General features: G+C 35.2%; 1 protein-coding gene across 1 annotated transcript in view; it reads left to right on the top strand.

The window, feature by feature from the left end:
- LOC109712217 (60S ribosomal protein L35a-1) overlaps positions 1-3,545 on the top strand; it is a 14,660-nt gene extending 11,115 nt beyond the window's left edge. Inside the window, exon 5 of the mRNA XM_020235664.1 lies at positions 3,330-3,545. The gene's annotated coding sequence lies outside the window, so the exon portion shown is untranslated. The remainder of the gene's footprint in view (positions 1-3,329) is intronic.

Below are 8,934 nucleotides of genomic sequence, written 5' to 3'. Positions count from 1 at the left end.
AAAACTTGATAGCACCAAACGCTTGGTGCTATCGATAGTATCCTAGCCGGACTCTCTCTCTCTCTCTCTCTCTCTATATATATATATATATATATATATATATAGGCTGTGGCTACTATACTATTATGAGTATTGGAGCCCTCGTACTTATAAGTTGTTTTTGATGATGGAGCTTCCGAATCGACGATCTACTCCGTTAAATATGATCTAGATTATTTGAAACTTTTAGAAAATAAATTTCATAAATTTTCAAAATCATAATAAAGTCCATCAAGCGAGCATAAAATGAATGGTCAAAATCGAACGATGTCCTAAAAAAGGATGATCGGATTCTTCAATTCAAGATCGGAGTTATTGATCTTTATCTAGGTAGTGAATAGAATTTTCTATCAAAAATTCAACAAATTCCCATTCTTTTACACCGTTAAACTAGCAAGTATCCCATACTGGCCATTAAAAATTGTCAAATTTGTGACCTCTTGATCATAAGATAAATGATGTCGAAAAATTATAAAATTTGATTTCTAGAATTTTAAATGCTGTAAATAACGTTTAACGGTATGCATCGTTGATTCGGAAGCTCTATCATCGAAAACGATTTATGAGTACGAGAGCAATCGTACTCATAATAGTATAGTAGCCGGACCCTATATATATGTGTGTGTGTGTGTGCGCGCGCGCCCGTGTGTATAGATATATGTGTATAAATGTATGTAATATATATATATATCATACTCATAATAGTATAGTAGCCGAACCCTATATATATGTGTGTGTGTGTGTGCGCGCGTGTGTGTATAGATATATGTGTATAAATGTATGTAATATATATATATATCATACTCATAATAGTATAGTAGCCGAACCCTATATATATGTGTGTGTGTGTGTGCGCGCGTGTGTGTATAGATATATGTGTATAAATGTATGTAATATATATATATATCATACTCATAATAGTATAGTAGCCGAACCCTATATATATGTGTGTGTGTGTGTGCGCGCGTGTGTGTATAGATATATGTGTATAAATGTATGTAATATATATATATATCATACTCATAATAGTATAGTAGCCGAACCCTATATATATGTGTGTGTGTGTGTGCGCGCGTGTGTGTATAGATATATGTGTATAAATGTATGTAATATATATATATATCATACTCATAATAGTATAGTAGCCGAACCCTATATATATGTGTGTGTGTGTGTGCGCGCGTGTGTGTATAGATATATGTGTATAAATGTATGTAATATATATATATATCATACTCATAATAGTATAGTAGCCGAACCCTATATATATGTGTGTGTGTGTGTGCGCGCGTGTGTGTATAGATATATGTGTATAAATGTATGTAATATATATATATATCATACTCATAATAGTATAGTAGCCGAACCCTATATATATGTGTGTGTGTGTGTGCGCGCGTGTGTGTATAGATATATGTGTATAAATGTATGTAATATATATATATATCATACTCATAATAGTATAGTAGCCGAACCCTATATATATGTGTGTGTGTGTGTGCGCGCGTGTGTGTATAGATATATGTGTATAAATGTATGTAATATATATATATATCATACTCATAATAGTATAGTAGCCGAACCCTATATATATGTGTGTGTGTGTGTGCGCGCGTGTGTGTATAGATATATGTGTATAAATGTATGTAATATATATATATATCATACTCNTATGTGGATATAGATATATGTGTATAAATGTATGTATATATTTGTGTGTGTGTGTGTGTTCTAGTACGCGAATGCGCACACGCACACGTACACGCACATACACATATTCATATATGTATGTATACATGTCTATTTGTGTGCGTGTAGATGTATATATGTATGTATAAATAAATAAATCAAATTATATTTTTATTTATTTATTTGTGACATTAATGGATATGATTTTTTTAAAAGATTATTTTGGATTTTTTTTATGTAGAACATCATACTAAACCAAGCTTGTTAAGAGTGTTTTTTTTATTAGATGTGCGCCTCACCTTTTTGAGGCGTGCATCTTGCGGTGCGCCTCGCATGTAGGCTCCAAAAGGCTTTTGCACCTTGTGCCTTTCAAACACTAACTTCAAGTTAAAATAACTAGAAAGTTTCATTTAACCACTTGCCTTCTACTCCCTCTCGCCCTCACACTTATTATATTTTATGTTTGTTAGTACATGATAGAGAGTTAAGAAAGAAAATTTGTACAGAGAAAGGAAGAGAAAGGGAGGAGAGTAAAGAGAGAATAGGAGGAGACAGAAAGGAAGAAAAAAGGATGTGCGAAGAAGTGAATATAGACGAGAGAAAAAGTGAATATACATAAAGTGAGTAGAGAGCCGAAGAACGATGGTGAGGAGGGTCAAAAGTTTCTCATTTTTTGTAGTCTCTTGTTCATTTCCTTTTGACCTAAACCCCTTTAAATTAACAAGTTCATATTGCTGTAGTTTAATAGGAGGGGAAAATTTTCATCCCTTAGAAGTCCACCATGTGTACTAAACACAATTAATAGAGAATGAGAGTTTACAGTCGTGAGATATTACCCTCTTTAACCCTGTTCCTTACGTGCCTCGAGGAAACTGTAGAATTTTTTTGTATACACTCTCGTGGTATGCAAGTTTCCTGGAAATAACTCTGTTCTCTTCGCCTTCATTAGCTAGAAGAAAATAGAAGAATTCAATTGAAGTGTGACTAGCTTCTGAATGTGTGGTTACAGTTCTCTTTTGTGCCGAGTGTCAATTATATGGAATACTCGGTCCATGTTTGGATACTTTTATTTTCCTTTGAGTTCTATTTGATTATGAAACATAGAGTTGGGCCTCCTATAGCTTTTACTATTGTTAATAAGTTTTGAAACTTGTCTTTGAAGGAACCAAAGTAGTTTTTGCTGCGCTTGATTTGTTTTCTTTCACAGAACTGTAAGTACTTAACTTTGCATATCGAACTATGTCATATTTGAGGAATGTCATTCCTAGACGCTCATCTATTCTTAAGAGATGCTTTACTAATTTTATTTTCAATTACAATTATGGTACTTTCTTTTTTTGTAAAATCTACCTTTCGTAATGCTTCCTATATTTATGCTGATTTGGCTGATGATCGTGTTGTGCTCTTCTAAGTAAATTCTATGTAATCGAGACTCATTTAATCTGACACTAACATGGCTTGCTCTCTTATTTATGAAAACGAAATTAATTAGATGTAGATCATCTGCATATGGTTGCCCTTTTGTACTTCTTTTTGCAACTATATGATGTTTAAGTCTTAGTTTCCAAGTTCTGAAAGTATCTATCCTTGTGATGATGCAGGTATTTCCGGATGCTGTTGTTTCTTAGCTGTAGTAAAGAGGTGGATTTATGTGTTCTGAGCTGGGTGGTGAATTCAGTGTCTAGATGTTTTTTCTATTTCAAATTTCGATATTTAATTAATCCACTATTGGAGTTTGAAGTTTACTGATCTGTATATCTAGGGAGCTTAAACATAATTTACCAACTTGAATTGCTTCGTTGATCTCTTTTGCTGTTCGTGCCGTGCTTGTAATTGGTGCTTCTGTCTTTATTATAGCCTGCTGAATTGAGCCATTAGAGAAGCCTTTATATCAATCGTCTTTCCTCCAAAGGGACTTTTCAGATTGCAAAAACCCAGTAGATCACACACCGGAGTGGCTGCTACATTTCATTGGAATGAATCCTCCTTTCATGCTTGCTAACCCGTCATGAGATCTTTTTGGAATTTGAAACGTATCCTATGATATTCTTTGCTAAATGTAGGGGTTTCGTTTTACCGCAGTATCGAGTAGGGGTTTATTATAAAATGTAATCGAGACAGCTCTATTCTCAAACTATTGTACATTGAGCAACAGATCATATTGCAAAAGGCATTACTCTCTCTTTTTATCCCTTGTTCATTTTTCTCCTGGCTCGTTTCTCTCTTCCTTGTCGTTTTTTTCTCTTTCACCTCCTGCTTTCTTTTCCTTCTCTATTACTTCCATGCTTTCTTTTCCTTCTCTATTACTTCCACCATCGATGTCACACTCCTCCCTTGATGTCACACTCCCTCCTATTTCACGCATACCTCCGACCACTTTGGGCCAAATATGGCACAGATTGTGAAGGCGAGGCTGCGGTGGTGGCAGTGGTATGGGCGTGGGTGTGGTCATGAATGGCGAGGGCAACGAAGGTGGCAGTGGTGTGGGTGTGGGTGTGGTCATGAATGGTGAGGGCAAGGAAGGTGTCGCACAATTTGAGGATGATGAGAAAAAAAGAAAAAAAAAATTATGTGTTTTCTTGTGGGGATCCATTATATGTCGTGACTATTACAGAAAAGATTGTCAAAATAAAGAAAAAAAAATCTAGTTGCATTGATTGCTACGAAATTGTAATGTTAGAGGTTAAGTTGCATTATTTGAAACAATTTGATATTAAGTTGCACTATATAAAACAGAAATTGTACTATTTTAGACTAAGTTGGATTGTTTGATATTTAAGTTGTATGATTTAGAACTGTTTGAAGCTTAAGTTGTACTATTGGAAAACTTGTACTGTTTGAAAATTTGCAACTTAGTTTCAAATAATTTTAAATTGTGCAACTTAAGGTTTAAGCAGTACAATTTAGTTTCAAATAATATAACTTATATTTTATGTGGTGTAATTTAGTCTCAAACAATTTTTATATTGTGCAACTTAGTCTCAAATAGTGTAATTTTATTTCGAACAGTGTAAATTTTATTTGCTTCTCCTTTTGTTCTTTACTTTTTGACATTTTTTGTAATGGTTACGACATATGATGGACTTTTTAAGAGAAGAAAAATATTTTGTTTATTTTTTATTCTTTCTTTTTCCTTTTCACCTACCCTCCGCATTTTTTATGTTATCGCACCCTCTCCCTTGCACTCTCCCTTCTCATCGTCATCCTCTTTGCCTTCCTCGTTGCCATTGTCATTTACAGTCATTCGTCGTAGCCTCATCTCCGCAATTTATATCATATTTTGTCGGCGTCAGAGAGGATATCGGTGAGATAAGAAAGAGGAGTGCAATATCAACACTGAAGGAGGAGAAGAAGGGGGAGGAAGCACAACATCAGGTAGTGAAGGAGAAGAAGGGAGAGGAAGCTGAGGTAGGGAAGAAGGAGAAGAAGGGAGAGGAAGCGGAGGTAGTAAAGGAGGAGAAGAAGGGAGAGAAAGCGGGAGGAGAAAGAAAGAAAGCAAAAGTGATTAAGGAGAGAACCGGAGAAGAAAGAAGAATGAGGAAAAAAAAAGAGAGAAAAAGGAATAAGATATTTTCGTTAATTTATTAAAAATTCGCACTGAATTTGTAAAATAAAAAAATGATTCATTTTTAGGGTAAAAAGCACAAAATCAGAGATTTTTTATGCAAATTGGCTCTCAGATATTGGCATATATTGATTGGCTCATATGTATGAAATAAATCTGTTAGTGTCATGACAAATACCTATAATATTTTTACATTATTATATATCAGTCAGTGAAAACTTTTCGGGATCAATTGTCCTGAATTAATGATATGATTTTGAGAAGGGATGAGCACCGATCAGTTCTGTTTGGTATGGTTTTGTTTGGTTTTTGAAATTTTTTGCAAACCCAACGTAAAGTGATTTAGAAATAAAAATCAAACAGAAATGGAATCACAAGTTTATTCATCGAAATAGGAACTAGAATTCCCACACAGCAACAACACCAAAGTACCTCCAGGGCGATTTCAGACCATTGTCCCATTCTTTTTCTCCACCAAACCAAAGAAGGAAAAGCGTAAAAAAATTATTCAGGTTCGAAACCACATTGTTGGACGCTGAGGCCTGAGGGCTTCAAAGAGAAGGTCCATGAGTGGCAGACAAGTGGTCCGGATCATGTTTATTCGGTTGGAATAGATATCTTTCTTAATTAAAGCGTATAAACATTATTAATTTTATCTAAAAAATGTATTATCAGAAAAGAATTTGACTCTCTCATTATTTAATTATAATTTATACATAAAATTATCAAAAATTTGTTAATTCACTTGATTTGCTTTTTCTAGTTTCCTACCTTTTAAACCAAAATAGTTCGAATTATGCATATAACCAAACTGAAAATCAAATTATTAGTCAGTTTGACTTGATAATTTGGTTTAAACTGAATATTTTTTTGCTGCTCACCTATATTGAGGGACCGACTATAAAACTAGATTATTTTCTAGAAGTTTCAAATACTCTAGATTATTTTTAACGGTGTGGATCGTCGATTCGAAAAGCCCAACATCGAAAATAACTTATGTGTACGAAGGGCTCTATTTGCTTCGATTTGAATTATCCGGAGGATACCTTATATATCCCTTGGGATACCAAAGCAGGATTCCAAGACATAATTGATCCCGGTTGTTCAATCATTTGATAACCAGAGTCATTTGCCTACTTGCACTGACTTACGAAAAGCATTTCAAAAGTTTGATTTTCCCCGCTCGCTAATTGATCTTTACGGTGCTTTCTCTATCAATTTGATCCTTTATCCATAGAATATAGTATATAGGCTGCACTCTTTTTTTTTTCCTTCTATTTTGGTTCTCGTGAAGTCTCTTTCCCTGCTACAGCGTAAGAGTATAGTAGCCCTACTCTCTCTCTCTCTCTCTCTCTCTCTCTCTCTCTCTCTCTCTCTCTATATATATATATATATATATATATATATACACACACACACATATATATATATACACATACATATACATACACATATATATACATACATATACATACATACATAAACATATATAAATATATACACATATGTACATGAATGTATCTACACATACAAACATGTGTGTGTGTGTGTGTGTGTGTGTGTGTGTGTGNATCGGATTAATTAATAAGAGCATGATTAATTATACTATATGGTACATAAACAAGTGGAAAATATTTGTGCAAATGCCATGGTGGTTGGGACAAAAGATATTGTACACACACACACACACACACACACACACACACACATATATATATATATATATATATAGTAGGGCTAGTATACTCTTATGAGTATAGAGCCATTCGTACTCATAAGTTGTTTTCGATATTGGGGTTTTCGAATCGTCGATCCACATCGTTAAACATGATCTAGAGTATTTGAAACTTTTAGAAAATAAATTTCGTAATTTTTCAAAATCGTTATAAAGTCCATAAAGCGGGTATAAAATGAACGATCAAAATCGAACGACATTTTAAAAATGGATGATTGAATTCTTCAATTTAAGATTGGAGTTATTGATCTTTATTTAGGTACGGATTGAAGTTTTACGAAGAGCCTTCTTCTAGAAAGTGTAATACACTGAACTTTTGCAAATTGCAGAGTTCGAGTATGTGGAAGGAAGTGTGGAACTATCCTACATGTTCTAATTGACTTGGACAAGTTTTTGAACAAGTTAGAGAGTGATTGGAGGGTTAAAAGTGAGAAATTGCATTGATCTGCGAAAATCAGCATTTTCTGCTTGCTGTACCGGTACAGCCATCACCTTGTACCGGTACAAGCTGGCAGATTCGTGGCAGCAAGGCTAGTTTGGTAATTTCACACTTGATCCCTACCTATTTGATCCTAGCACGACTCTGGGACTTCAGTGGAGTATGCAAGAGCTCTGAGAAAGCTTCTTTTCCCTTCTTCTCTCTCTCTCTCTAGGGTTTTTCTCTCTCTACGTCGACTTCGCCGATTTCGCTCGTTTTTGTCGCCGCGTGCGTTCTTCGCTGTTTGCGAGCGTCGCAGGGCCTACGTGGACGTGTGAGGGAGTATTTTGGAGAGTTTTTCGCAGCTCTGAACCAGCAGGTCACTGGTTGGAAGCTTGAGAAGGTAATCGACTCACTTTCGCCGTTATCAACGTTCTATTCGTCGATTTAAGCAATGATTTCGGGTTTTTGCTTCTTGCTGTGTTAAGCTGAGATTTCAGCAATTAAAGATGAGTTAATTAGCTGTGAATTAACCTTCTTAGACCAGGGATAAGCTACTTTGAAGCTTAAGTGGAATATTTAGCCATGTATGAAGCTTAATCGGAACTATACGTGGATTATTGATGTAATTTGGAATTTTTTCTTCGCAGCAGGTCTTCGAGTCTCGTTGAGCTGAACTTGTACTCTTAGAAGCTGGTTTGGAAGGTGTTCTAACCAAGGGTATGCAGGAATTTCTGTTGGAAATCCAGTTTCGCAAGAATTGAACCATATAAGCGTGTATACATACATTTTGACGTCGTTTTGGTATTGTTCGCAGCGAGATCGCGATCGAGCCTTGGATCGTCTTCGACTGCCTTGTGAGGACTCTTGGAGGTTACACTTGAGGTATTCCACTAGCCCAAATAGGGATTTACGGGATGCCTTTGTATGAAGCGTAATTTAGGCCGAAATCGGATATTCCGGTCGTAATTTTGACGCGGTATTGATGTTTGTGTTCAGCAGGATTGACCTAGTGGAGCTGATCCTTGGGACTCCTTGAACTGATTTGGAGCCTAGTACTAGGTGGGTTTGACCTAACCAGAGCAAGTGGAGCTCCCCTATGTTCTATATGTGCTATAGAATTGATACCGTTGTATGATTTTGTGATTGATATAGAACTTGTGACGAGTCACTAGATTATCGTGTTGATCTATATAATTGAATTGAAATCTCTATGAAGTAGAGAATACTCATGCGTATAAGTCTTTATATATACATGTTTAATTTGGTTGAGTGACTAATGGACAAGTTATCATGTTTCTAGAAAATAGAAAACCAGGACATCCTTATGACACATTCATGACTCTAACGTAGAGAATGACAACATGCTTATGCTTATGTGTATATTGCCTGATGTAAAGTAGCAATACTCTTGCATGTATATTAATCTAGTGGATACTAGCTGTTATCAATACTTGTTATATTGAGATTGAGATTCCGATCAAAGGA

The sequence above is a fragment of the Ananas comosus genome, linkage group 6 (assembly GCF_001540865.1).
Source record: "Ananas comosus cultivar F153 linkage group 6, ASM154086v1, whole genome shotgun sequence".
In the NCBI taxonomy this organism is placed as follows: domain Eukaryota; kingdom Viridiplantae; phylum Streptophyta; class Magnoliopsida; order Poales; family Bromeliaceae; genus Ananas; species Ananas comosus.
This window is presented reverse-complemented; position numbering and strand designations above follow the sequence as displayed.